The sequence below is a fragment of the Hemicordylus capensis genome, chromosome 1 (assembly GCF_027244095.1).
Source record: "Hemicordylus capensis ecotype Gifberg chromosome 1, rHemCap1.1.pri, whole genome shotgun sequence".
NCBI classification, from domain to species: Eukaryota; Metazoa; Chordata; class Lepidosauria; order Squamata; family Cordylidae; genus Hemicordylus; species Hemicordylus capensis.
In genome coordinates this window covers 82708086-82735851 of record NC_069657.1, presented here as the reverse complement: position 1 = coordinate 82735851, position 27766 = coordinate 82708086, and the positions used below count along the sequence as shown (strand labels likewise).

At 45.4% G+C, this 27766-nt stretch overlaps 1 protein-coding gene and 1 long non-coding RNA gene across 5 annotated transcripts in view; one reads left to right on the top strand and one right to left on the bottom strand.

Annotated features, from left to right (window-relative positions):
* The window catches only part of C1QTNF4 (C1q and TNF related 4), a 24386-nt gene extending 19195 nt beyond the window's left edge, over window positions 1-5191 (bottom strand). Inside the window, exon 1 of the mRNA XM_053285898.1 lies at window positions 4930-5191. The gene's annotated coding sequence lies outside the window, so the exon portion shown is untranslated. The remainder of the gene's footprint in view (window positions 1-4929) is intronic.
* Window positions 5131-27766, top strand: LOC128340615 (uncharacterized). 4 transcript variants are annotated; one of them, XR_008313834.1, is made up of 4 exons: window positions 5131-5306; window positions 16013-16087; window positions 23252-23310; window positions 25384-25723. It is a non-coding gene; the product is annotated as an uncharacterized LOC128340615 (long non-coding RNA). The 4 variants fall into 4 exon arrangements; XR_008313835.1 differs by lacking the exons at window positions 5131-5306; window positions 23252-23310 and adding exons at window positions 5827-5937; window positions 27709-27766 and having other exon boundaries at window positions 25384-25553; XR_008313833.1 differs by lacking the exon at window positions 5131-5306 and adding an exon at window positions 5827-5937.

The following is a 27766-nucleotide window of genomic DNA, read 5'->3' as shown; positions in this document are numbered from 1 at the left end:
AGTCACACTTCCTCACAACATCTACAATTAGGCAGAAGGGATTCCTGGTCATAGGGTCCATTGCTGCTCATTTTGGAAATGAAATACTGGAAGTTCTCTTCCCCTTTGCTCATCTCCTAAGATCCAACAAGAGCGGAGGTAGGCTGCAGCCTAATTAAAGTGCAGACTTGAGCCATGTACTGTCTTCTCACACATCCCACTGTCAAAATTCCACCCATCAAGAACAGTTTAGTTTAAAAGCACTAGTTCATACCTGAGAAACATAGAGACACCACTGGCCAGGATCCTTCTAACTGCTGTACAGTGGCAAATGAGGAGAAACTTAGATAACCAGAACAGGCTGTTTTTATTTTTGATAACTGCCAGTGCCAGTTATCACTGGCACTGATAAGGGGGGAGAAATGTTGCTGCTGCAGCAGCAGGAAGCAGCAATTTTTCTCCCATCCCTGTTCCCAGCCAGCCCTGCCTGGCCCCAGGAGGTTGTTCAGCCGACCTTCGTGCTGTGGCTGCTACGGCCGCCACATTTACTCCCCTCCCCACATCTCTTATGCTCCAGTCCAGTCCAGTCCAGTCCAGTCCAGACCAGTCCAGTCCGTGTTTCTTCATCCCCCTTCCCCGTACTGCTTAATGGCTGGCTGGAGCAGAAGCTGCTGTCTGCTTGGCAGCTTCTCTCGCCTGGCCCAGCCCCATTGCCGCCACATGCACCAACTCTGAGGACAGAGCCTGGCTGGCTGGTTGGAGAGAGGGAGGGATTGAGTGGCCCGGCTCTGCCTGTCACACAAGTCTCGCCGCTTGGCTCAGTCACCCGGCATGGTACAGCGGGCCAGTGGTAGCAATTTTTCCAAGCATTTAGCCCCGGGCCTGTGGGGGACTGGACTCTGGACCGAAAGTCTGATCCAAAGGGCACCACTGGTGACTTTAGCCTGTTGTATTCCCAGCTTCAACTGGTTTGACTTCTGCTTGTTTGACCATGCCTAGCCCTCTGTATCTGTTGATTACTGGTTTGACCTTGCTTCTGCCTTGACTACTGTGCCTGCTTGACTACTGGTTTAACCTTGTCTGCTTGACCATGTCTTTGCCTTGCCCTTTGCATACCTTGACTGCTGGTGAGAGAGCGCGGCCTGCTCGATGCTGCTCCTGCCCTGCCCTTGTACCAGCTGAGCTACACAGCTGTGTTCTTCTGAGTACTGTGTCTGTCCAGAGCAGATGACAGTATCCTATCCAGCACCTGAATGATGTAGGAGGAAAAGCCACCCTATCCAGCTCCCATCTCACAGGCTATCATTCTGCTGCCCCACTTCTCCTACCTAGGTTTTCACTAGCACAGGACCAAATTGGGAGCATGCACAGCTCCTGAAGCTGGGTAGGTAGGATGCTTGTTCTTCCCCATTCATGATCTTGTGAACTGGCTTCTTACCGAACTTGCATTGTATTTCTGATTTCTTTGCAATGGCAACAACAATCCTTTGTAACTGGGCTGTGGATTTGGCAATACTGAAGTAAATGGGGATAAGTGGGAAGTTACACATCTTTTGTATCTTGAAGGACTGATATCAATTTGCATGGGTTTTTACATGGCTGTAACTATCAGAATGAGCTCTGAAATTATGGAAACTTCAGTTTACCTTTTTCCTACACTATCAGTGCAGTTCCATTCCTATCACCTCACCTGTTTCTTCATCCACTCCTGACATGTCATCTTATGATGACAAAAGTACTTCTAGCATTTGCCAAATGTCTGATGGGGTGCAGGAGTGTGTGTCAGCATGGAGGTAATATAAACTTGGTTCTCTCCCCTCTCCTCCTTTAGCCTTTGCATTCAATTACCAGTGTCTAAATGAATATCTGCTGCTTAGCTCTATGATCAGTTCCTGCTCCTGGCTAGCTTATTCCTACTGGAAGCCTCAAGCCTTTGATCAGACGCAGCAAGAATTCCTCTCTTCTTCCATACTCTGATTAGAGCACGCAAGTCATTTACAAAGGATGGGTGGAAGACAGTAACTTTTGTGCATTTTTGAGTTACCAGAACTGGCACCAGAAAGAAGATGATGCAGTGCACAAATGGGTATGGGCAGCTATCAGCAGACAGCATGTGGCTGAATGTAAACACACAGTGTAAACATTTGTAACTGGCAATGCAAAGAGCAAACTACGGTAGCATTGCATATGTCCGGACAAATTACAGTGCTGGAACTGCAAGACAACAAGCTGTGGGCTTGTGCTGGTGCAAGGATTGACCCATAGTGTCAGTGAAACCACTGGTCCTGATGTGGCGGCTTCCCCACTGCCCCTAATATGGCTCAGTTGTGCTGCATAAGGGGCATTTGCACTATGAAGCCAAGGTGGGAATGGAGCAGGACAGGAATAAGAATAAGTTGGATCCCCTCTAGATCCCTATCACAGCATCTTTCAGATGGTAGCACAGTTGAGATAATTATGTTCTGGCTCCAGGTGAAAAGGTCATGCTGGAGGGAGGATTTTCCTGCTTCTTCCTTTTAATTGACAGGCTGCTGTAGCTATCATGGAATCATAGCATCAGACATTTAGGCAGTAATAAATAATATAAGAAAAAAGTAGACCTTCACCAGATTTCTAGGCAGCAGTCAGTTAGATGTGATCTCTGACAGCTGGACACTATCATGCTCCCATGGCTACTGTCCTATGTTTCTGCTGAGTCTCCTAATCTTCATCTCCCTTCATGGTTTTTCTACTTTGCATACATACTAACCTTGATGCTCTTCTGGCCACACACCTTTCCTCTCACAATTTGTTCACCATAACTCACCCCTTCTTTGGAAGCAAAATTTAAATGGGTCAGACACCAGAATTTAGGAAGCAGAGTAGATTTGCATCTATTTAATTCTAATTATTCAGATATCAAACCTGGATGCCAGGATTTTGTTTATGTGTATCTGTTTTGTGAACAAAGGGCATTGTATGCTGGACCAAGAGGCTGGATGAAGAAATGAAGAATGATTCTTGATTTAATGCCATTAAGTGCCAAGTTTAAAATTTCAGACAAACAAATGAATCAACATATATGAATTCTGATAATTTCTCAACTTGCCACTTGTGTATTTATTTTTAAATGGTTCAAAACCACGAAGCCAGAAAATACGACATTCTCGAAAAGCTGTGGATCTTTGTGTTTGGTATTTTATTTTACTCATTGCTTTTTGTTCACAACAAGCTATTAACGTTTACAAATGAGTCCTGAGACCCCCAAAGGTTGACAAATATGGATGTAGCTTTCCAATAGATCTGTATTGAAATGCTGAGATTTTTTCCAGAATTGAGATTGAAGCAGATTGGCTCAGAATAATTTCTGCTATTACTGGTTAATCTTTATTTCTCTGATAGCAAGTGCAGTATAGAAATAAAGACAGCTGAGTCTTAGTCGTGTGACTAGATGGGATCATATCCTCAAAAGCAGAGTCTTTCAAAACCTTGTTACACACCAGCTCCCCCGAGAAGGGAAGCTGCAGGAAATTACAGTGGTACCAAAATGAATAATTGAAGCAAAGCACATTCAATATGTGCATAAACACAGAGGCCAGAGTGCAGCCTCCTAACCAGCTGGCAGTGCAGAAACTCACAAAGAAAGTGCCAGATAGATATATTTCTCAGGAAAAGCTGACCCACTTTCCTAAGCACTTTGAGGAGGGCTGTGGAAGAGGTTACAGCAAGGACTGTGGCAACATAATATTGGAGATTTGGCCAGCATCTTAAATAAAAGACACCCCCTTTACAAAAAACATAAGGTGTGGGGGTGGTATATTCATCAATAATATTGCAAACAAAAAACAAAAAACAAAAACAGGTTCCAGAAACATCCCTTGTGTTTAACACTCCTATTCACCTGTTAGAAAATTGGCCCAGTGGAAGGCCATCAGATCTCAATTCTCAGAATGGAGATAATAGGAGATAATATAAATCTATGTATTTCCTTCAATCTTGTACTGCAAAACTGAGATTTCTCCCCGCTTCCAGGCATTTGTAGTATATAGTGGTGAACCACCACCAACATGGCTGGTTCCTGTCACAAATCCTAGTCCCACAACCAAAAGGGCACAGAATCTTAAGGTTCTGAGAAGCAGGTTTAGAGAACAAATCACATTCCATCCTAGTATTGTGGAGGACAGGTCGCACCTGGGATCTTGCCTTATCAGAAATCCCATAGTGCTAGGGGTGTTCTTAATGTTCAAAAGGCTGCTCTTTAGTTCCACGGAAAAGAATGGCTTTCTCTGATTTTCGCATCTCTACAGAAAGTGGGGGACACCTCCCACCCCTCTGTTCCCAGCCCTTTCAGCAACCACACTAAGACATCCCCTTTTATTTATTTTTTACATTTGGGTTTCGCAGTTGCCCAGGGCAAAGACGGTGGTGGGAGGGGGAGATTTCACACCTGGACAAGGGGCTACCTGAAGGGCCCCTGCAGTGGGCAGGAGATGCTGACCAAAATACCACAGCGCTGTGGTATGTTGATAATATCTACAGCCAGCGCTGCAATCTGCACCCCCGTTTCGGTTGCCAGGGTTCTGCAAGGGGGCCAAGCAGCCCGCAAGCGCCACCAATACCCCGTTCCAGAACAAAGCCTCATAAAGAGAAATCATGCATCAAAGGGGTGAACCCAGCCGGCCCCTGACTGACAGGACTTCCCAGGGATACCCCCCCCCCCTTTACCTCCACAGTGAGACACTCCCTCCTTCTGCAGGCATAACAACGCTCCTGACAACCCCTCACGCTTTACAACCCCCACATTCACCATTCAGCCCAGGAAGAGTCTACTGTATCCAAAGGGGGGGGGGAGGAAGAGGAGAGGAAGAATGAATAGGCGACCCAGGCTGCTCTCTCCCCCCGGTCTGGGGATGGGCATGGATGGAGGCTGCCCTGGGCCGGCGCTGCTGTGACGGACGGCGGGGGCTCTACCTGCTGCTGAAGCCGCCGTAGTCGGGCGCTGGAGGCGGCGGGAGGGAGCCGGCTGGCTGGACAGCTGCTGCCTCTGCCTGGAGTTCCTGCTGCCGCCGCGGCTTCTGCACTGACGACTTTGGAGGCGCCGCTGCCGCCTGTGAGGAGTGGGGGGCGGCGGGCGGGGGGAGAGCGGGCCAGGGGAGCGCAGACGCGCGCGGCTCCGGCGCAAAATCCGGGGCCGGAGGAGGAGCCAGAAGAGGAACCTACGAGGGGGCGGCTGGCTTTCAGCCTCGAGCGGCTGTTCTACTCGTCGGAGGTGATTCTGCCGGGCTGCTTTTTGCGACAGGACTGTGAACCCCCTCCTCCCTCCCCCGACAACTGCAGGAATTCAACAGGTGCGAGTTCCTCCAACCTGGGGAACGCAGCTCAGCTGCATTTGCTGGATTTCTTCCTGTCATCCAAAAAGCACAGGGTCTGTGCCCACCAGGAGAAGGGAGTGGCCCTTTCCCTCTCGCCCTTCTACGGTAGCCACAAAGTGGCTAGTCCTCATGAAAGGGAGAAGGGTGAAGCCCCTCCCATAATCCAAGGGATAGGAGTAGTAGGGGTGTGTATGGAACCATTCTGGGTTGTTCGGTTCAAATTCGAACTGAATTTGAACCAAACCACAGGTCCGCGAACCAGTTTGTTAGAAGGGACGGTGGTTCAGTTTGTTCATTCGAACTGTGTCAAACCAGTTTGGTCTGGTCCGACCCGGATCAAGATGCTTGTAAAGGTGATTACCCTTTATAAGCAAAGGAGATCCACCCCTAACACTAAAAAGTGATTGAAAGGGTGGGCAGGGTGGGCGGGCAAGAGGTCGCCTTACTCGTGGCGGTGGCAGCAGTAGCTACTCTAGGCTCTGCCAGTGATTCCGCCCCCCCCAGCAGCGCGGGCCAGTGTGGGGGCCGTAACCTGGTCTCCCGCTAGTGAGGCGGGGGAGTGCCGGTGGGGCCTAGAAGAGCTGCCGCCGCCATGCTGCCACAGCAGGTAAGATGACATCTTGTCCACCCCTCCGCCTGCCCTTCTAACCACTTTTTTGTGTTAGGGAGGGATCCCCTTTGCTTGTAAAGGGGAATCCTTACTGGATTCCCCTTTACAAGCATCTGGAACCGGTCTAACCGGACATGACTGGTTCTTTCTGCAACGGGCCCGGTTCGGTTTGAACTCAGACCGACCCCTTTCGGGGCGGGGGGGGGGGCAGTTTGGTTTGAGCTTGAACTGGTCAAACTGGGTGGGTTCGAATCAAACCGGGTTCAATTTGAACCAGTTCTGCACACCCTTAGATGGGAGGCTGAGCCTGGAGGGAGCAGCGGCTGCACTATTCAGGAAGGAGATGGTCTCTGTTTGAATTGCTGCTGGTTCATTGTCCCCTTGAGTGGCTACCTTTTCCTTTCTTTTCCTTTTTAATGCTTTATGGTGCCATTTTCAACTTATGTAAACAACTCATTTGTTTCTTTGGTCGAATATAAATTATTCAAAAATGACATATTGGTATCTGTGATATTGAACAGAATAGATTAATAAATTTACATACATACACACACCACCACCACTGAATAATATAAATACATCTTTATAAAAACCCTAAATGCATATACATAATATAAACAATTATTATAAATATTTACAAACATATACTTAAATACTAAATATAAATATAACATGATATAACCTCCTTCATAAAAACTATTTCCCCCTGATAGGTGCTTTGTGATTTAAGACTGGTAGCCATACATCTTCCAGTGCTGTGTCACCACCAGTATGGGGGCAACTGAATTTCTACCTGCTGTCAATTAAAGGTAGAGAGAGGGATGTGGGAAGTGGGCTGATGGTGGTGGGTGGTGGTGGCGGCAAAACTGCAGTGAAAGATGTGTGGAAAAAAGTCAGGGAGTCATTCAAGGGCGAAAGCAGCAAGCTTAATATGAAGCAGCCTTCAAGTGTGTTGAGGGTTCACTTCCTGACTGCTAATATTCGTCACAATCTTCACATTGTTCATCTCTGAAACAATCTTTGAGAGCTTGTGGGTCAACATGTGGGGTACAAAGGGAAACCAACCAACCAACCCTGCAAAATGTATTTCACTCAAACCTTAGTAACTCTTTACCTAGTTTTAGAGATACAAAATTGAGGCCAAGTCCATCCTAAGGGGCGCAGCGGGGAAATGCTTGACTAACAAGCAGAAAGTTGCCGGTTTGAATCCCCGCTGGTACTACATCAGGCAGCAGCGATATAGGAAGGTGCTGCATGGGAGAAGGCAATGGTAAACCCCTCCTGTATTCTAAAGAAAACCACAGGGTTCTGTGGGCGCCTGGAGTTAAAATCGAATTGACAGCACACTTTACCTTACCATGTCTGTGCAAAGGTTTTCCATGGGTCTTCATTGTAATGCAAAAGCAGCCGGAACTGGTTTGCAATAACCGGACAAAGAAGGGTAGATGAGGCCTCAGGCTTTGTGCATATATATACCATTTTGTGGCTTTGCTGCCTATGCACAAACCACTGTTTCCTACATTTGTCATGTGGATATAGGAGAAATCAGTGGGGCTGTGTACTAGTGTGGCATGGCTTGCAGGAGTACACCCAAGCCTTCTCTCTTTGGGAAAAGTGTCATGTGGAGTAGGCATCCAGAGATTCACTTGAAACTGGAATTCAAGCTCAGATTTCATTCAGATTATAGTGGATGTGTTTCCTAGAGTGAAATTGATCTCAGGATAGGGGCAAGAGATAGGCTCTGAGTATGAGGACAAATGCACAGATAGATTGCTGGATGCTGAACCAAAGGACAATGCTCTACTGATGTTGAGATTCTCTTTCATTTCTCTTTCTCTTTCAAAATATTCATATATATATATAGTGGAAGGGCTTCTTTACACCATATCACAAACAGGTTTGTCAATATGTGATTTTGATAGGTCTTAGGGTATTGTAATGTATAATTAAATTTGTTATATGGAGCTCCAGAGCCTCACATTTCAGAGTGCATTGACCATCCAGGAAAGATTTCTACTTCCTGATACTCTATGAAAATTAATTATTTCTCCAAGGCCTCTAGCATTGATCTCTGTGCTAAATCAAACTGTGGTTCCTAAAGGCTTTTCATCTTGATTCATGTACAGCAGTTTCCATTCATCTGTTCATATGTAATTCCTATTACAGGAGCTATGCTGAACATAGCATATAATGAATTAACATAAAGGTTTAGACAATAAAATAATCCATTCCAGCAGGTATCTGGTATCCCTGATTAACCAGATCTCTCAATTTTTGTATGTTTCATTTTCCAACTCAACAGATTTTTGTTCTATCTAGAAGGTAGAGCATGCTTTTACTATTACATTTTAAAATCAGTGTTCTCACTGATTACAGTGCTGTTCATGATCTGTGAAAGTACAGATTCACTGAAAGATCAAGGTGGAGCCACTCGGATAAACAAATTGACCAATTTTGGAAACCAAGGGTATGTCTGTACTTAGAACACTGAATTTATCCCAAGACTCATCCAACCCTTATTGTCTGCATCACACCCCATGTCCCACATCTGAGCACCCCATGTCCCACATTCTGTCTGCTTTGTACATTACCCTGTTAAATTGTTCATGGTGAAAAAAGAATGCTCTTGATACATTCCAAGCAAGAGTGTAAGATCTTCAGATCTCTGCACCAAGTTAGGTGTGATATAAGAAATCCATGATCAGTTTTCCTGACATCTTTTTATTTTCCAAACAGTCATAGAGATTATTTGGACTGGGGCCATGGTACAAGTGTGTGTGTGGTGGGGAGTGTTAACTTCTCCCCTTCTGCTGATGCAAATCCACCCCCACCCCACCAGCTGCTATTAGCAGCTCTGTGGAAAATGTGTCTGCACACTTGGTTAATAGTAGTATCTGGAGGATGATAATTTGCATTGGGAAACTGATGCAGTGTTTCCCATGTAGTGACATGCAAGGGTTTCAAACATGTTGAAATCCTTGCATGCCACTACAGATTTAAGCAATGAGGAAGTGGGGGCGGGGGGAGATCTTGTTCTTACCCTGGACAAATGGCACACCAGAGGCAGTACCTTTTTGCCATTCAAGCTTTCTGTCCTTTTCCTCATGAATGTGTCACAACTGCTCCTGCTGTCCATCCAGAATGCAGCTGAATTTTGCTTGCCCTTTGCCATGACATGACCTGTCCTGTGGGGACTACTTGAGCACCATTGTTTGAGCTTGCCTTTTTATTTTCTGGCTAAGAGTAGCTCTTCTGGTCAATTGAGCTGAGTGTGTTTGACAGGTTTACCTTCCATACAATATTGCTGGTGTTTCAGTGGTGCTGAAATCCAGTCTTCTCAGCTGTACTGAGCACTGCTTTAGCAGATAACCAAGAGGCATTAATGAAAGAAGTGCACACATTGGCTGACACCCAGACTCATTTTTTTCAACAATACTACCCAGGAGTTACTCTAAATAACTACCACATTTCAATAGTGCTTCCTCTACTAAATGTAGTCAAGACGTCAGGCATTGACAATAGTTCAGTTTAGGCATATATTAATTTTAAGATACATAACCAAAGTGTGTATTAATTACTAACTATACTATAATGCAATGTAAAAATGCAGTTAGGAATAACTGGGTTCTCAATTAGCCACATACATGACTACTATCAGTTAGTGCCTTGAATAGCACCAATTCTGATATAATGATGAAATGTAATAAAATATTTCCCCAACTGATTAATTTGTTTTTAGCCCACTCCATCCCAGAAACTCTGGGTGGAGAACAATATTTAAACACACTTTGATCGAGAGATTTAAAAATGCATGCAGGGGTGTAACGAGGCTGGAGTGGGCCCAGAGACAAAATTTTAAAATGGGCCCCTCGCTGATACACACACACTCACTTCACATGTGACTTGCCTCTGGGGGGCCCCTCGAGGCGTGGGGGCCCCCAGGCAGCCGCCTCCCCTAGCCGAATGGTAGTTACACCCCTGAATGCATGTAGTTAGGGGTGTGCACAAATGGTACGTGCAGAACCGGTTCACCTTGACCCAGGGCCAGTTTGAAGCTTTGGTCACAGACTGAACCGGCCCAGTTCAGGCAAACCGGTTCTGCATGGTAAGTGGTGGTCAGGCAGGGATGGTGAGAGATGTACAAATATATCCCCTGAACTGGCCCACAAATTGGGTTGGCCCAGTTTAATGGCCGAACCGGACCGGGTGCCGTTTGGCCACACCCAGAATCAGATTGGGCTGGGTCAGTTTGAATCTGGTTCAAATTTGAACCGAACCAGCCAAACTGGTTCCATGCACACCCCTACATGTAGTAGCTCTAGTGTGTTCAGCAAACTTCATTCTCCCCCAAACAACTGCTTCCTCTCCACCCCACCCCCATGGAAGGAGCTGATTTGTGTGCACATTCCTTGTTTCCTCCATTGATCTGTTTCCTCCGTTAAAATGAATGTAGCAACTTGTATCCTCCATTAAAATGACAATCTGTTTCCTCCATTAAAATGAATGTTGCAACTTGCATGTGCAAGAGCTCTAGATGTACTTGGAAGCATATGCAATGCATATGGGGCTCTGAATTGGAATGGTGGTATGAAGTAACCATTGTAATGAGACTAAAGCAGCATAGCAAGGAATAAATCCAATGTCCTCATTGGGGTCACCCTAGCCATCAAAAGTCAGTCACAATAAATTTCTGTAACATTTTAAAAAAGTGTACAGGTTCTCACAAGTGTTCTGTGGGAGGTTCATATTTCAAATATCCTTGATGTCCAGCTTTGACGTACAAATGGCATACAGGAATTTGCTCTTGCATAGATCAAACATAGGCATACAGCATGGGTGAAAAGATGGGCTTTTATGTCTGTTACGTGATGATAAGGGAAAGAATTGCAGGGTTTCAGCAAAGTATAGGATATTTGAGCCAGATGTTGCTAATTTATATTATTTGTAGTGTTTGGGGACACCTTATCTGTATTTTTAAACTATTTTCAGAAGCCTGGCTTAAGAGGTTTTCCCCACCTATGAATCAAACTTCATTTATGTTCTGCAGATATTTGCAGTTGTTAACTGGAAATGCTTATTATGATCACCTGTCACTTAACCAATCTACTTCCAATTATAACTGCACATTTAAATATTTACTATGTGCCCTATCAACATCAGTGAATGATGAAAAATAATACCATTCAGATGATGATTTGATAATATTGTTGGGGGCAAAATACAAACGAGTCAATCAATTGCTGCTCAAAACCAGAAAAACTCAAATGAAAGTGAAATCTCTTTGTTATTGTTTCCGTTTACAAATGTTTTGAAAATCACAACTGATATTAGGGCTGAATCCCTGAAGCAGTGCATAGTACTTATTGTGTAATTAATATTCAGCCTGGTCCTAGTACCTTAGCCTAGCCTCAATCATTTACCTTCTAAATATTTGCTGCAACTCTGGGTGGGCATTAGGTCTCTCTGCAATATTTTTGTAGTAGGTGAATGATGTCTTCTCTTGCTGAGGCACCATATGGGACTCCTTCACTCTCCCGAGATACTGTGCAGTGCATGTACAGAAATGTGTGTGATGTCACTAACACAGTATGTATTTATGAAGAGCCCATCCTCATTTTCTGTTTCTCCATCATCACCAGAAAGCCTGTGATGGGGTATATCTCTCCCATGTAAATTTGGGAGGGGTATTGTTTCTGTGTTACACTGAAGCAGCAGTTCATTTTTTCCTACCTATATGCACTCTCACTTTTATAGACATTATAGCAGAAAAGAGGAGTTAGTTTTGAGAAGAGAATAGAGTTCTATTTCGTTTCCTTTTCCTGGGAGATCCTCTGTTTGGATTAAAGACAAAATAAAGGTGTATCTGAGGAGAAGGAATGAGTTCGATGTAGATATGTCCTAAGGGATGCTGCACATGCTGTATACATGAAAATAATATTATGTAGCTCAAAATGAGGGAAGTCCTCACTAGTGTTCCCTGTAAGAGGGATTCCCAGATGTTGTTGACTACAACTCCCATAATCCCCAACCAAAGGCCTTTGCAGCTGGGGATTCTGGGAGTTGTAGTCAACAACATTCTGGGAATCCCTCTTACAGGGAACACTGGTCCTCACCATTGAATTCATAATTTTACAAGTTTTTCACTCTTTAATGCATATCTTTTCTAGGAATCTGCTCTCAGTTTTATTCATTTGGGAGTGTCAGAATGCCAAATATTTGCACATTTCTCATAACAAAGCTGATAATCACATCAACTGCAATTCTCTTCTTGCACATTATGATCATGCAGATTTATCTCTTTGCATTGAAAACCAGCACTACAGCTACATATCATTTCCCCCCTGAAGCAGAACCTTGCAATTTTGCAAAGTCACCCAACCATAACCTCAATCTTCTACAAAAGGCATTTTCAGTCAAGACATTGTACATTAAATATCTTCTTAACATTTTCAGAATGTCATTCTTTTGGTCATGCCATCTGTTCCTTCAAGCAGAATCATGTGGACTTCTAGTGGGACAAAGCAGATGTCATCCTTATAGACTTGGATGTCACGTTTTGCTCTATGTCACAAAATTTGGTTCTCTGTATCCAGCTGAGAAAAATGTCAATGGAAACAAAATCCAATTACATTTCAGCAGCTTTTAACTAGGGTTTGCTATTGCTAACAACTGATTTGTGAGCAATTTGGGCCTTCCAATTGGTACCTAAAAAGCAAAGGAAATTATTTATTATTTATTTATCATATTTTATACTGCCTGATATGTGTATCTCTAGGAGGTGTACACAATTTAAAACAAATATAAAACAGAGTAAAAACAATTAAAACAATTTCACAGAATAAAAATGTTAAACAGTTTCATAAGATAAAAACAGTTTTAAATTAATTCCCATTTAAAGCCTGAGAAAACAGGTGTGTCTTGAGGGACTTTTAAAAGCAATCACAGGGAGCATATTCCAAAGCCCCGGGGGAGCCACAGAGAAGGCCCGGTCCCAAGTCACCACCAAACGAGCCGGTGGCAACCATAACCAGACCTCTCCAGATGATCTTAATAGGCAACGGGGTCCATGACAAAGGAGGCACTCTCTTAAATACCCTGGGCTCAAGCTGTTTTGTTTTTTTTAAATTATCATACTTTTATACTGCCTGATATGTACATCTCTAGGCAGTGTACAAAATTTAAAATATTTAAAAGTCACAGATTAAAATACATGACACAATAAAAATAGAATAAAATAGTTATTAAAACAAGTTTTTAAAATTATTAAAGTTAATTCTAATTAAAAGACTTCAAAAACAGGAGAATATTGAGGTTCTTTCTGAAAACAAATGGAGAAGGAGATGCTTTTATTCCAGCAGGGATCATATTCCAAAGCCCTGGGGCAGCCACAGAGAAAGCCTGGTCCTGTCGCCAGCAGACAAGCTGGTGGCAACTGTAACCGGACCTCTCCAGAAGATCGTAACAGGCAGCAGGGTTCATGACAAAGGAAGGAGGTGCTCTCTTAAATAGTCTGGACCCAAGGCATTAAGGGCTTTATAGGTAGCAACCAGCACTTTGTATTTCATCCGGAAACATATTGGCAGCCAGTGTAGTTCTTTTATAAGTAAGTAAGTAAGTAAGTAAGTAAGTAAATAAATAAATAAATCCGGTGTTAAAAATGTTGTCTCAGAGACCAGTCTGGCTGTCGCATTCTGTACCAATTGTAGTTTCTGGACTACATAAAAGGCAGCCCCACATAGAGCGCATTACAGTAGTCAAGCCTGGAGGTTCCCAGCATATGTACCACTGTTTTAAGGCCATTCACTTCTAGAAATGGATGTAGCTGATGTATCAGCCAAAGCCAATAAAATCGCTCCTGGCCATCACCTCAACCTGAGAAACTGGGGAGAGATTTGGGTCCAGGAGTACTCCCAAGCTACATATCTGATCTTTCAGGAGTAGTGTAATCCCATCTAGAACAGGCAGATCTAAACCATCTCTTGGGTCTCAACCCCCACAGTCAGTACCTCCACCTTATTTGGATTCCACTTCAGTTTGTTATCTCTCATCCAGTCCATTACTGCCTCCAGGCAGGCATTTAGGGAAGATATGCCATTTCCTGGTGAGGTCAGTATGGAGAAGTAGATCTGAGTGTCATCGGCATATTGATAACACCCAGCACCAAACCTCCTGATGATCTCTCCCAGAAGTTTCATTTAGAAGTTAAAAAGCATTGGAGACAGTATGGAGCCTTGTGGGACTCCACACTTCATTTCTCGCTTAGCAGAACAACAGTCTCCCAGCGACACCATCTGGAATCTGCCAGAGAGGTAGGAGCGGGACCACTGTAAAACAGTGCCACCCAATCCCGCCTCCCTCAGGCGATCTAGAAGGATACCATGGTTGATGGTATTGAAAGCCCCAGAGAGATCCAAAAGGATCAGCAAGTCACACTCCCTCTGTCAATAGCCAGTTGGAGATTATCCATCAGGCCGACCAAAGCAGTCTCAGCCCTATAGCCCACATGAAAACCAGTTTGAAATGGGTCTGTTATGGCCTTCCTCCTACTCCTTTGACTCCTCCAGGGCCAATAGAAGGAATAATGGAGATACTTCTTCCCTGTCCATCCTTTAGTCAGTCAAGCTTATTTAGAGTTGTCCAGCACTACTCATGTATGTATATATGTACGTACGTACGTATGAAATGCCCAATGTTGTACTTTCTTTTTCTTGGAAAGACTGCACAGCCTTCACTAATTTGGCCAGATACCATACTCCAGCAAATGCTCTCCCACCTCACCCAGAAGTTCATGTCCTTCTGTTGTACTTGTACCATTGACATCTATTGATTGGTATCCAGGATAGCATTACTAGATATGTCACAAAATCCACCCATGCATACCTGTACCATATTTCATGGCCCACCAATTCTGAATTATTTTATTTTATTTTATTTTATTGTTATTTTACATTTTATATCCCGCTCTTCCTACAAGGAGCCCAGAACAGTGTACTACATACTCAGGTTTCTCCTCACATCAACCCTGTGAAGTAGGTTAGGCTGAGAGAGAAGTGACTGGCCCAGAGTCACCCAGAAAGTATCATGGCTGAATGGGGATTTGAACTCGGGTCTCCCTGGTCCTAGTCCAGCACTCTAACCACTACACCACACTGGCTACTTTTACTCACTGTTTTATTCCCTGCACCCAAACCTTTGGAGCTCTTATTCTTTTGTATGCTTCATTCAGAGGCACTCTAACCCCTGGACTTCCAGGCCAAAGTCCAGGGCCTCCACACCCTCTGAGGGCCCCCCAAATCCTCTTTAGTCTGTCCTGGGTGGTGTGGTCACTGCGCTGCCAGCTTGCACAGCACGGGGTGACCAAACGTGACTGTGACCTGTGCCGGGCATCGAGCATGACCTCTGCTTTAGAGACAGAGGGGGGAGTGGAGGAAAAAATATGTGGGGTGGGAATTTTTAGATTGTGTGTTGAAATGTTTCTACTAATATATATTTGAATAAATATACCTGTTTTACATTCTTACATTCTTGTGAGTGCAGTTGCTGTTTGTGCCCTCAAAAACCCATGTGTTAAAAATACTGCGTGTGTCACGGTGTGTGTGTGTGTGTGTGTGAGAGAGAGAGGGCGGGGGGAATGATGTTTAACTTGCAGCAGAGTGGGGCAGGGGAGAGCCTCCAAAGGCCCTTAGATCCAGGCTCCAAAATTACCTAGGTGCATCTCTGTGGTGCAGCGGGGAAATGGCTTGGCTACCAAGCCAGAGGTTGACAGTTTAAATCCCTGCTGGTGTGTTTCCCAGACTATGGGAAACACCTATATTGGGCAGCAGTGATATAGGAAGATGCTGAAAGGCATCATACTGCACGGGAGGAAGCAATGGTAAACCCCTTCTGTATTCTACCAAAGGCAACCACAGGGCTCTGTGGTCGCCAGGAATTGACACCAACTCAACGGCACACTTTACCTTTACCTCTGGCTTCAGTAGACACCTTCTACAAGAGTTTTTTTTTTTTTAAACCCATCCTTCTCCCCTGTCCCCTGCCAGTAAAGTTGGTCCTCTCTCTTTATATTTCTTAGGAGATGGATAGTGATTCTTGTGCACAGAGTTAGTACATCACTAGAAGAGAGAAGAATTACCCTCCACACGAAAAGGTATCTGGAAAGTCTTTTGGAAGGGGATTAATGTTGGTCAGAATGGTGCTGCTATTCTGTTTTTAGCTGACTGAAAAATAACTAGGATCTGTGTCCTAAATAAAGTTTTTAGCTGTTATACTTCACACAATCTGGAGTATGAAACATAAAGGAGTCTTCTGTCTCAATCATTGCTGTAGCTGAAGAACCACATCTTTATTTCTTGATGTTATCTGTATTACTTAAGGATATACACCATTCATATTGGTGTAATTCCAGTGTGGGAATATAACTATAGATGTATTCATTGACACATAATTTTTTAAGATTAACTTCCATTGCATTAATTCTATTGTAACTTCCACTGTGTTCATTCTCCATTAACCTATCACACTGATAATTCCCTTAATTCCTACATCTTTTCTTTATTAAGCTATATGCAAAATACTACTGTCCGGAGGACCACATTCATGAAGACATCACTTACCTCAAATCTAGGCATACCTCTGGCCTTCCTAGGGATTAATGAGTTGAACATTGAGCTTTGAATGCTGGCTGTTATCCCCTTGAGCTTATTCATGCCTCTATACTACTAATTTTCAGTTTCCAAGGACCACAATATTAGGCAGTCAAGGACAGGCACATGCAGTGGTGCACCTAGGCAATTTGGGCACCCAGACCACCCCTGCCGTGATGCCCCACCACGAGCCCCCCCCCCGCCACCACCGCCGTGAGCTCTCTCCTCCCCTCTGCTGCGATCTGCTGCGAAGCTGAACCACAACATTTCAAAGTATTCTAGCTGCCATGTGCTCAGCTGGGGGCTGAGTGTTGAGCCGAGCAGGCCTCCCCCCATGGCAGCGGTGGTGGTGGGAGGAGTGGGAGTGGTTGCTGAGCCTGCCTGCCTGGCCCAGTGGCCCTTGAGAACTGCGAGGCATTCCCGTGCGCCTGCGCAGTTTGAATCTATTCAAACTGTGCAGGTGCTCTGGAGCGCCTCACAGTTCTCATGGTGATCTGTATGGAGAGTTGGGCTCAGCAGCTACTCCCGCTCCACCCGCCACTGCTGCCATGTTGAGGGGAGGCCTGCTCGGCTCACCCCTCACCCCCACCCCCACCCCCCAGCTGCACACATGACATACTTTGAAAAATCGGAGGTTCCGCCTTGTGGCGGCAGGGGAAAGAGGGCTCGTGGTGGTGGTGGTGGTGGTGGGGCTCACAGAGGTGGCAGGAATCCCCCGGGCCTTTGGAGGCCATGGGCCAGGGTTCCAAGGTTTGGGGGTAAGAACGCCTCTGGGCACATGCCAGGACCTTCTGGCCTCTAATCATGAGGAGTCTTTCTCAGAGGAGGAAAGGAGAAGAGACCCTTTAAAAGGACCCTTTTAAAGGAGCTCCAACAACCTCCCCCACACCCATATCCAACAGACCCGGAGTATTAGAAGAAAAACATAGGCTGCATTCTCACAGTCACAAAGATCCTATTAAAAAATTAACCAGGATCCGTGAGCCCGCCTGTGTCACTGATTGTGAGAACACAGAATTTCAGAGCAATCTTGATTAAACCTCTCAGGTTAACCAGCTTTTCTTGAAGTTAGATAACTAGCATTCAGTCCTGGTTATCCATCCTGGTTAAATGCTGTTTAATTGGAGCAGTTTGACTAGGATTGTCCTGAAATTCTGCAGTCTCACGATCAGCTCTGTGGGGCTCACTGATCCTGATAACATTTTAATCAGGATAACTGTGATTATGAGGATGTTTTCATGATAATGGTAGACTTCGTTAAAAGAAACTAATGCATATATAACTTCTTACTCTATTTTAGACTGACATTATCATACAATTAGTTGCATGTAACTTTTAAAAACTATATTGCAAAATACTAGAAATCCATTACCCATTGCTAGTGCAGAGTTCATGGGAGAAAGCAAGAGGTCTTCTTCCTTAGGATAAGTAGCTTCATTGAAAATCTTAAAAGTGTTCTGTTTCCAAGGGCATTCCTTCCTCTCTGCTCTGGAATCAGCCCTTTCATGTTTAATCTTCTAGTAATCTGGGAATGTCAATATCATAAACCATTTCATGTTAGCCAATGTCAGTTATTTTCCAAGATTCAGTTAAAGCAGAGATTTTTAGTTCTAGCAATCCTGAGTCCTTCCTGGGAATTACTTGTGTTTATTATTATTTTTTAATACATTAAAGACTTGGGAAACAACACCTAGATATTGAACACTAGACTCTCCTTCCTTCCATTCTTGGAAGATCCCTATAGGACTTTTTAAAACAATAGGCTAGTGATTACCCTTACTGATTTATTTGGTGGTTCAGGAATAAGAAATTCAGACATATACAAACCCTTCTCTGAAAGCATTCTGTTTAACTGAATCACTTGTATTTCACTCCTGCTTATATCAAATGGTAAGTTGCAAGTGTTTTCCTAACAAAGGAAGATACACGAGTTTGCTTTTTCGATGGATCCTTTATATATCAGTTCTTTCACAAGCAAGCAACCCCTTTCAGTCTGCACTAGACTGAGGTTCTTTTGTCGCTGCTTGATTCAGCTCCGACCATAGATATTCAATTTATTACACTTATCTGGAGAATCATGGCTTTTTTTCCTTGCTCATGCAGGTATTGTATGGCATGCACTTTGAATTTCATTCAGTCAACTAAGAATCTGTCACCAGCTTTCACTTGTTTCACATGAAGTAGCTTCCTTACAATAAACAGAAGTTGGGCCAACTGTACCATTATTTGCAGCCCTTAAGGTACAACCAGATTTCAAGAGAGACAGATTTCCCTTGTAGACTGTAACTAGGTCACAAAAAAGAGCAGTAGGACAATGGGAGGGGGTAGAAACTGCTTGACAAAGAAGCAGTTGTGCTTGGCTTTAGATTAGGGGTGAGTCCGAACTGGTCCGGCGGCCATTCTAAGGAATGGCCGAACTGCCGGACCGGTTCGGCCCTTGCTGGTTCGGGTCCGGGTGGGGGGTATAACTTTAAGGGCGGGAGGGCTTTCTTACCCCTCCCGCCTCTTCACCCCCTCCAGCACCCGTATTTAACCAAATAACGGGGTGCTGGAAACCAGCCGCCGCCGCCGCCGCCGCCCCCCTCCAGCAGATTCACATAGAAAGGTGCCCATACCCCTGCCGCCGCCGCCGCCCGCCCGCCCTCCCAGCTGCCCGCCCGCCCGCCCAAGTCCTTACCCAAAGCTGCAGGGAGTAAACGAGAGGAGCTCCCGGACAGAGCTCCTCTCGTTAGAAAGGCCTGATGCAGAATGAAGGCGCTTTGCGCGCGCGCACATGCACGCGCCGCAAAGGACGCCGGAGGCCCGGTCTACCCGCCAGGAAAGGGCCGGGTAGACCGGGCCGCCGATCGCCGGAGGCCCGGTCTACCCAGCCCTTTCCTGGCGGGTAGACCGGGCCTCCGGCGTCCTTTGCGGCGCGCGCATGTGCGCGCGCGCAAAGCGCCTTCATTCTGCATCAGGCCTTTCTAACGAGAGGAGCTCTGTCCGGGAGCTCCTCTCGTTTACTCCCTGCAGCTTTGGGTAAGGACTTGGGCGGGCGGGCGGGCAGCTGGGAGGGAGGGCGGGCGGGCGACGGCGGCAGCAGGGGTGTGGGCACCTTTCTATGTGAATCTGCTGGGGGGGCGGCGGGGGCGGGGGCGGCTGGTTTCCAGCGCCCCGTTATTTGGTTAAATACGGGCGCTGGAGGGGGTGAAGAGGCGGGAGGGGTAAGAAAGCCCTCCTGCCCTAAAAGAAAGGGCCCCCCTTCGGTGCCGGTCCGGACTGGTCCGGACCGTGCACATCTCTACTTTAGATGTTCCAAAAACTTGGTTTCATTATCCAAATGAGTCCACATGTGGCATCCAAATGAGGAAAACTGAAGGTTTCTGACCGATAGCCTAGTGACATTGTTAAATACCTAAGAGATTCTGAGTTGTAGCAGCAAAGAAGAAGAGCAGGGCGCGATCCAATCAAAGTTAAGTCCTTCTGAGCCCCATTAATTTGAAGTTAAGTGTGGTAAAACCAATGGGACTTAAAGTGTGGATAGTGCACTTTATGTTTTCATTTGTAACAAATACCTTGATAAGAGATGTTATTGTCAGGCTTCAGCAAAGACCAAACTCCAGAACACTGGGTTCTGGGATGCAGCAGGGGAGCTGGTTATTAGTCCACAAGCAGGCAACTGGTTCAAAACAGGCAGGGGGAGAGTTCCAGAACAGCAAACAAGGACGGGAGGGGCTGGAGGCAGGTGCAAAACTGGAGCCAATCAGGGGTCAAGCTCCAGAGCATCAATAAAGAGCTTGAATGGCATCCTCACACCAGAGGCATTGCTCAATCTGAAGAGCAAGCTCCAAGGGTAGACCTTGATCAGGCTTGGTGGTCAGGGACTGTTCCTTAGGATCAGCTGACAAATCTCAGGCAGGCTGGGACTGCAGACTTGATGATGCCCTTGAACTACAGAGCTCAGTCTGTCAGAGCACTGGTAGCAGAGGAACCCTGACTGACTGCTGGGAGTCTTAGTTTTGAGGCACATATGCTTCCCATACCTTACCATGATATAATTAGGGGTGTGCATGGAACTGTCTGGCCTGGTTTGGTTCGAGGCTGGAGCAGCCTTGAACGGAACTGGGCCAGTTCGGTCTGGCCCCCAGCGAACCCCTCCAGTCCGGTCCCGGACCGGTCTGCAAACTTTTTAATTTTTTTTTTTAATTATAAGTAGGTACCTGTAGCCCCTTTGGGGGGCTTGTTGTAGCCGTGGGGTGGGGGGTGGGGTGGGCCCACGAGGGTTCCCTCTCCCCCCGCCGGCCTCCCTCATCACTGTCATGGCCAGGTCAATGTAGCCTTTTTGGCCCTTTCGGGCCTCCGTAAAGGTGAGAGGCTGCCAGTTTGGCTGCTGCTGTGCATGCGCAAATACCCTCTGTGAGGCTGTAGGCCATGCCCGGCCTTGCAGAGGGCATTTGCGCATGTGCGGTGGCAGCCAAAATGGCGGCCACTCACCTTTACGGAGGCGCGAAAGGGCCAAAAAGGCTACATTGACCCGGCTGTGGCGGTGATGAGGTAGGCTGGTGGGGGGAGAGGGAACCCTCGTGGACCCCCCCCCGTGGCTACAATAAGCCCCCCAAAGGGGCTGCAGGTACTTCTAATTTAATTTTTTTTAAAGAAAAAAAAGTTCGTGGACCTGCCGGACCGGACCGGCAGTTCGGTTCCTGTCCAGATGGAATGGGCGTGTGTGTGTTTCGGTTTGATCATGAACCCATGAACCCCCGGACCGAACCGTCGGACCGCGGACCACTAGACCGGTTCTGCTCATCCCTAGATATAATAATGTTGATGTGCCCTGGTGGCAGCCTTTTGGGATCAGGAAGGACTTGTCCCCCTTTATGAGTCTGGAGGGCTTCCGCTTTAGAGACATCAAAGATAACAATATTTGGAGATGGGGTGTTGGATAAATGCTAATGGTACAAGTTACAGTCTGGGTCCCAGGACACAGCCTGAGGGTGCATAATACAACCACCTTGATGAAGCTAAGCAGCTCTAAGTCTAGTCAGTGCTTGGATGGGAGGTTGTCTAAGACCCCCATGATGTATACCACCCAAACGGTGGTATAGAAATGTGAAAAATAAATGCACCTCCACCAGCACACTGTTTCTGGGTCAGTAATTCTATGAGGTAGAACAGTCTAGTGAGTAATGAGAGAATGACCAGTGGGCCACTAAAAAGCATGCAATAATTTTTATTCATTATTTTCATGAAATAATGAGAAAATTATGAGCTCAAAGCACCCGCCCACAGAAGATGTGGCTTAATGAGTCACTGTTGAGCTTTACTATTGTTTAGTATTGCTTAGTTCCCATCAGCCTTACTGGGGGAAGGTAATTTTACTGCATCTCCACATTGATTATGATTGTGATTCCATCACTCCTGATGCAGCAGAAAGGCTTGCCCTCACAGGACATTATGTATTTTTGGCTTCCAGATGAGTAGGCTCCTATCAGTTTGCTTGCAGGAACTGAAGGATCCTCCCCCCAATCTTAAAACGGGAGTTGTTGTTTCTTCTTCTTCTTCTTCTTCTTCTTCTTCTTCTTCTTCTTCTTCTTCTTCTTCTTCTTCTTTCGATTTCTATATCACCCTTCAAAAAATGGCTCAGGGTGGTTTAAACAGATAAATAATAAATAGATAAGATGGATCCCTGACCCCAAAGGACTCACAATCTAAAAAGAAATATAAGATAGACACCAGCAACAGTCACTGGAGGTACTGTGCTGGGGGTGGATAGGGCCAGTTACTCTCCACCTGCTTAATAAAGAGAATCACCATGTTAAAAGGTGCCTCTTTACCAAGTTAGCTGGGGCATATCAATTCATTGAGAGATTTCAAATATTAAAATCATGACAGTGAACAGCACCCAGATTAATGCTGCGCTTGCATAAAAGATGTCATATGCACAGTGATTTCCCCCAATCTCCCTTGCTGCCCCTAAATTCCCCTGCCCTAGAGGAGCATGGGGGACACCAGGGGGAAGTGGGGATTGGGGAAAAATTATTGGGCGTGTGAAATGTTCTTTGAAGTTTCAATGTTCTTTGAACTTAGGGGAAGAATATGGGATAAACATCCAACATCAGTACAGTTGTCCCTCGCCAACCGAAAGGGTTCTGTTCCTGGAAACCTTCATGGTTGGCGAATTTGCGGTAGACACTGGTTTCAATGGCAAACAGGGGGTTAGGGGAATCATGGTCATGAAGCGAATGAAAACAAGGTAAAAATTTGAAAGAATCACCCCCTGACCTCCCAAAATGTCCCCTGACCCCAGAAATGACCCTGACCACCCAGCACCCTCAGACCCCCCAATTGTTTCCTGACCCCCAGAAATGACCCTCTGACCCCCAAAATAACCCCCCAAATTGCCACAGACCTCAGAAATGACCCTCTAACCCTGGAAATGACCCCCTGATCCCCCAAATCACCCCAAAAACCCATTTTAAAAAATTGCCAAAACGTGGACATGCAGGTTGTGATTGGCCAGGGTGGTCACAATTTCCCAGTTGTGGATACTCAAATCCACAACTGGGAAACCATGATAGGCGAGGGATGACTGTAATCTATTCCATTACACTATTACAATTAGGTTTTCTTAGGGCTTTGCGAATTAACCTCATATTCAAGATCCCACAGTAATATATTTCATGTCTCAGATTTCTTCAGATGAATATGGCTTTGGGAAAACTTGTGTAATATGGGCAGATGTCCTCTGGTAAGTTATTTACATTAAATAATACTTCTCGAGATGCTATGGGTCTTAAACCTGCTCAAAGACACGATAATCTTCTCATTGTGGAGCTACGTGTAACAACCTGAACTCAAGATCTTTCACCGGGTTTTCAACTTGCACTTGTCACTCTGCATCCATTTCTACATTTGCACAGAGTGGATTTGGTTATACTTTGAGTGCACACACACACACATCAGTTTTTGAGTTGCCTTTCATGGCTCATTGGTTTCAATGCCTACTTGTCTTGTGCTTCAGTGATGGATATATGGGATTTTCCCAGCTCTCATAGCTCTGTGTTGTGTTTCTGTGAAAAGTCTGTTCAACTGCTTTCCTGAGCACTTTATGTTAGAAAGTTCATGAGGGGAGATTTCTTTATCTACCCCAGCAACACTGGATAGGGGTGTGTGGAACTGGTTTGAGTCAAACCCAGTTCGATTCAAACTGGGCTGGATTGACTTCAAACTGGACCGGTCCACCAAAAATGGGTGTCAGTCTGTTCGGACCAAACCGACCCCGGGTTCGAATGAAACCAGTTTGGAACTGGTTCGATTCGGTTCGAGTGGTATGCTTGTAAAGGAGAATCCAGTGAGGATTCCCCTTTACAAGCAAAAGGATGAACCCTACCTTTAAAAAACTTCTAATGGTGGTTGAGGGTGATGGTAAGAGGGCACCTTATCACTGGTGGCTCCACTCGCAGAAGCGTGGCCTGGTTCTGGCCTCCTCACAGGCACTCGCCTCCATTTTAAAGGTGCCAGGGATGTGCTATGGATCGTGCTTTGAATCGCGATTTGTGCACATCCCTTACATTGCAGCTTATGTGCACATACCTGTAACTTGCACATTTTTAAAAAAGATTTTGCACTACTACTTTCCCCCTCCCCACCAAGACAACAACGTGATTCTAAAAATAACAGCTGAGGATTGCTTGCATGCTTTTAGATAGTGCTAGGGATGTGCTAGGGATGTGTGAACCAGTTCCGCTTCAAATCCAATTTGACTCAAACTGGAGAAGTTCAAGTGGTTGGGTTTGAACAAGATTGGCCTCCCAAAGGGGGTGTCAAACTACTTTCAAAGTTTGAAACAGACTGGCCCCAGTTTGAGCCGGACCGGTTTGAATCAGTTCGGGGTTCTACTTGTAAAAGGGAATCTGGTAAGGATTCCCCTTTACGAGCAAAGAGGCAAGGGGCTTCCCTGAGGTTAAAAGAAAGAGATAGGAGAGCCAGCAGTGGTGGCGGCATACATGGGGATGGGGCTGGCAGTGGCTCCCCTCAGTGACCCCTGGTTTCCTCCTGGACAGCCTGGGCTGGCTGTGGCCTGGTTGGCACCTCTGAGCATGTGCAGAAGCACAAACTGGGTCTCAGAAGGCCCAGACTGGGATGCAGCCAGCCTGGGCTGTTCTGGGGGAGGCCGGCGGGGGTTGAAGGGAGCTGTTGCCCCTGCTGCTGTCTATTCTGCTTCCACTTGCTTGGGATAAGGTCCCCTGACCTCCCTATCTCTTTCTTGTAACCTTACGGAAGCCCCCTGCCCCTTTGCTCATAAAGGGAAATCCTTACTGGATTCCCCTTTATGAGCAGAACCCCGAATCACCCTGAATTGTTCTGTGAACCGGTTCAAACCAGTCAGGTGGTTGAACCAGACTGGGCCCAGTTCGACTGTGACAGGACCAGATCGGGCCGGTTTTAATTCAGTTCAAATTTGAACCGAACTGGCCTGACCGATTCTGTGCACATCCCTAGACTGTGTTGTTCCAGTGAGATGTTAAGAGATGTTTGTTTCTTTGAACTATTGTTTGTACTGCTGCTATTTATATTTAAGACATTGTTGATATTCCATATTGTGTATTATTGTGCTTTCATTATATTTACACAGCAGTTTTGAATGCATAGTATGCAGAAAAGCAGGCTATAAAATTAACTATTTGTATGCATTTGTGAATGCTGCTCATATGGGATGGGAAGCAAAAGAGCGTCATTTTAAAATTAAGTGTATATTTTAGCGGATGTTTATGTGTTTACAGTAGTGCTGATCTGAATGTTTAATTATTTGCCCTTTCAGTTAATTAAGCCTTTTGGGCTTCATATCCTGCTTGGGAGCACCCAAAGGCATTTGGATGGCTGCTAATGGAAACAGAAGACTGGAGTAGATGATCTGATTCATGAAGACAGTTCCTATGTTTTTAGTGTTTTATGTAGAAACATCCTTTAATTATTTCACTGCAAAGAAAGGTAACAAGGCTGTTTTTATTTATTTAGGAGATATTTATGTTACCTTCAATATATATTTTCAAGCCAAGGTATGCCCAAAAATTAAATCAACCAATCATAACATATAATGCAACAGTTCAGAACAAGACAATATCCCAGTAAAAACGTAATGAATAAATGGAGAAAACACATTTTAAAAATCGAGTTTATGAAACACATCAGAATAAAGAAAAGTTCTAACCTGCCTCTGAAAGAAGTAGTAGTGAACAACATGGGTGTCATATGGAAGGGCAATCCAGAGTTCTGAGGCTACAACAGAAAAGGTCCTGCACCTTGTGGTGGACCAATACTATCTTATTAATCTACCATTAATAAGACAGTATTTTCAGCAGGGCCCCATTGACAGATCTCAACAACTGAGTTGTGAGGGTTCCCATAGGTTGCCACATATAGCTGGTGTGAAAACAAACAACCCATGGACATATTATTTTTACCAGTTAGGTATTATACATGATAACACTAACCTCGCTAACTATAGATACGATGTCAATGCAGCTCTTTGCTATGCAGTGGCTGAAATGGTATGTGTGGCAGTGACACAAGGCACTTATCCATGAGTGTACCCTCACTTGTGCAGTGCAGTGCCCTCAGGCAATCTCAAATTCTGGACCATTAAAAAAACCTTCTTTTAAAAATAGGGATTGGAATTTGCCTGCATCTGGATGGGGCTGTGAATCTCCAGCATGGGATTCTGCAAGTGGGGATCAGGTGCCTTACTTCTTGCACCACCAAAGTAGCTCCCAGGTTGTACCTGTCCCAAACCACGCCCAGACAGGGATCTGGGAGGAAAACGGACCATGGACAGCTCCAAGGGGAAAGGGAAAAGGATCACAGATCTCTCAGCAGGAACGAGGAAGCTGAATGTATAGTAAAATAAGATGGATGTTGATCCAGCAACTTGGAGTAGACTGCTGGTTTTGATGACTGCTGCCCAGGTTAGAGTGGAGTGGCCCTGCACTTCCCTAAGGAAGGCTCCATTATTAAAGAGTCCTTGCCCAATTTACTTAGTGCTGGCCCTAGTAGTGCTGTGAGACCTCTGCTTGGGCTGACGGGTCCTTGGAGGACTCAGAGGATGAAGGCATGTCTTCAGGTTGTGTTGGGGTGCTGCCTCTGGTTTTCTGGTATGGGGGTGGGTGGGTGAGTCCTAACAGTGTGGGTCCTAGCAGTTGGGGGTCTGGATTGTAGGGTCTTCCCACCATGTCCTGTCTCCAGAATTGCCCTCCTTATCTCTGACACAGGGGGCGGGGGGTGAATTCAAAGTCATGACAAGTTGAGGGAATTGTCAGCCTGATCTCTGCTGCACTGCAGCACTGCTCTTATAAATATTGGAGCTGCTACTGCAACCTTTTAGCACAGCTGATCCAAGGAACTTTGCAGCATTACCATGAGACACCCTCCCCTAATGCTCAGCAGTTCTGCAAAGAAAGCTGTTTTGGTAAATGTTTATCTCTAAATCAGTGCCAGTCCATGGCGTTTTGCTGCCTTATGAAGTGTGAATCAAATGACATGCCTTCCTCCCTTTTCTCCCCCCCCATTATAATCACGTACCCTTCTTTTTTCTTCTCCTCCAAATATCTTTCCCTTCCTTCCTTTTCTGTTAGGAAGGGAAGGGAATCCTCTATAGGCCTTGCGGGGTGGGGGTGCGATGTTGAGTGGGCTGCCAGGCTGTCCCTGGGAACTGGCCTATACTCTGTGGTCTGCTTCATTTGGCTCATGATAGGGCTGCCCCTGATTGATCGTATAGGAAGTTCCAGTTTTAACATGAAGAGCTGAACAAATCACATGCAGTGGGATCAGATTGCAACTAGGACACCAGTTGAGCATTGCATATACTGAAATGTTAAAGAACTCAGAATAATTTAAACTATGGGGACATTGATGGAAATTTAATGTTTGTATGATTATTAGTGGGTTTTTAAATAGAAAACAAAGGGACTGCAACCAGTAAAACTGCACACGCGCACACACATATATCTGAGGGTTATGGGAGAAAGATGCTTATAAAACTCAGTGTGCAACCTATTTACTAAATGGCAGAGGGGTTCACTTCAAATGAGGGATGTTGTTGAAAGTTTTTGGTTTGAGAGATCTTATAAGCCAATCCATGTGCATTTAGAAAATATTTTAAAGGCTCTTCTAGATCCAAGCAGAGAAACATTTGTGATACACTTCCA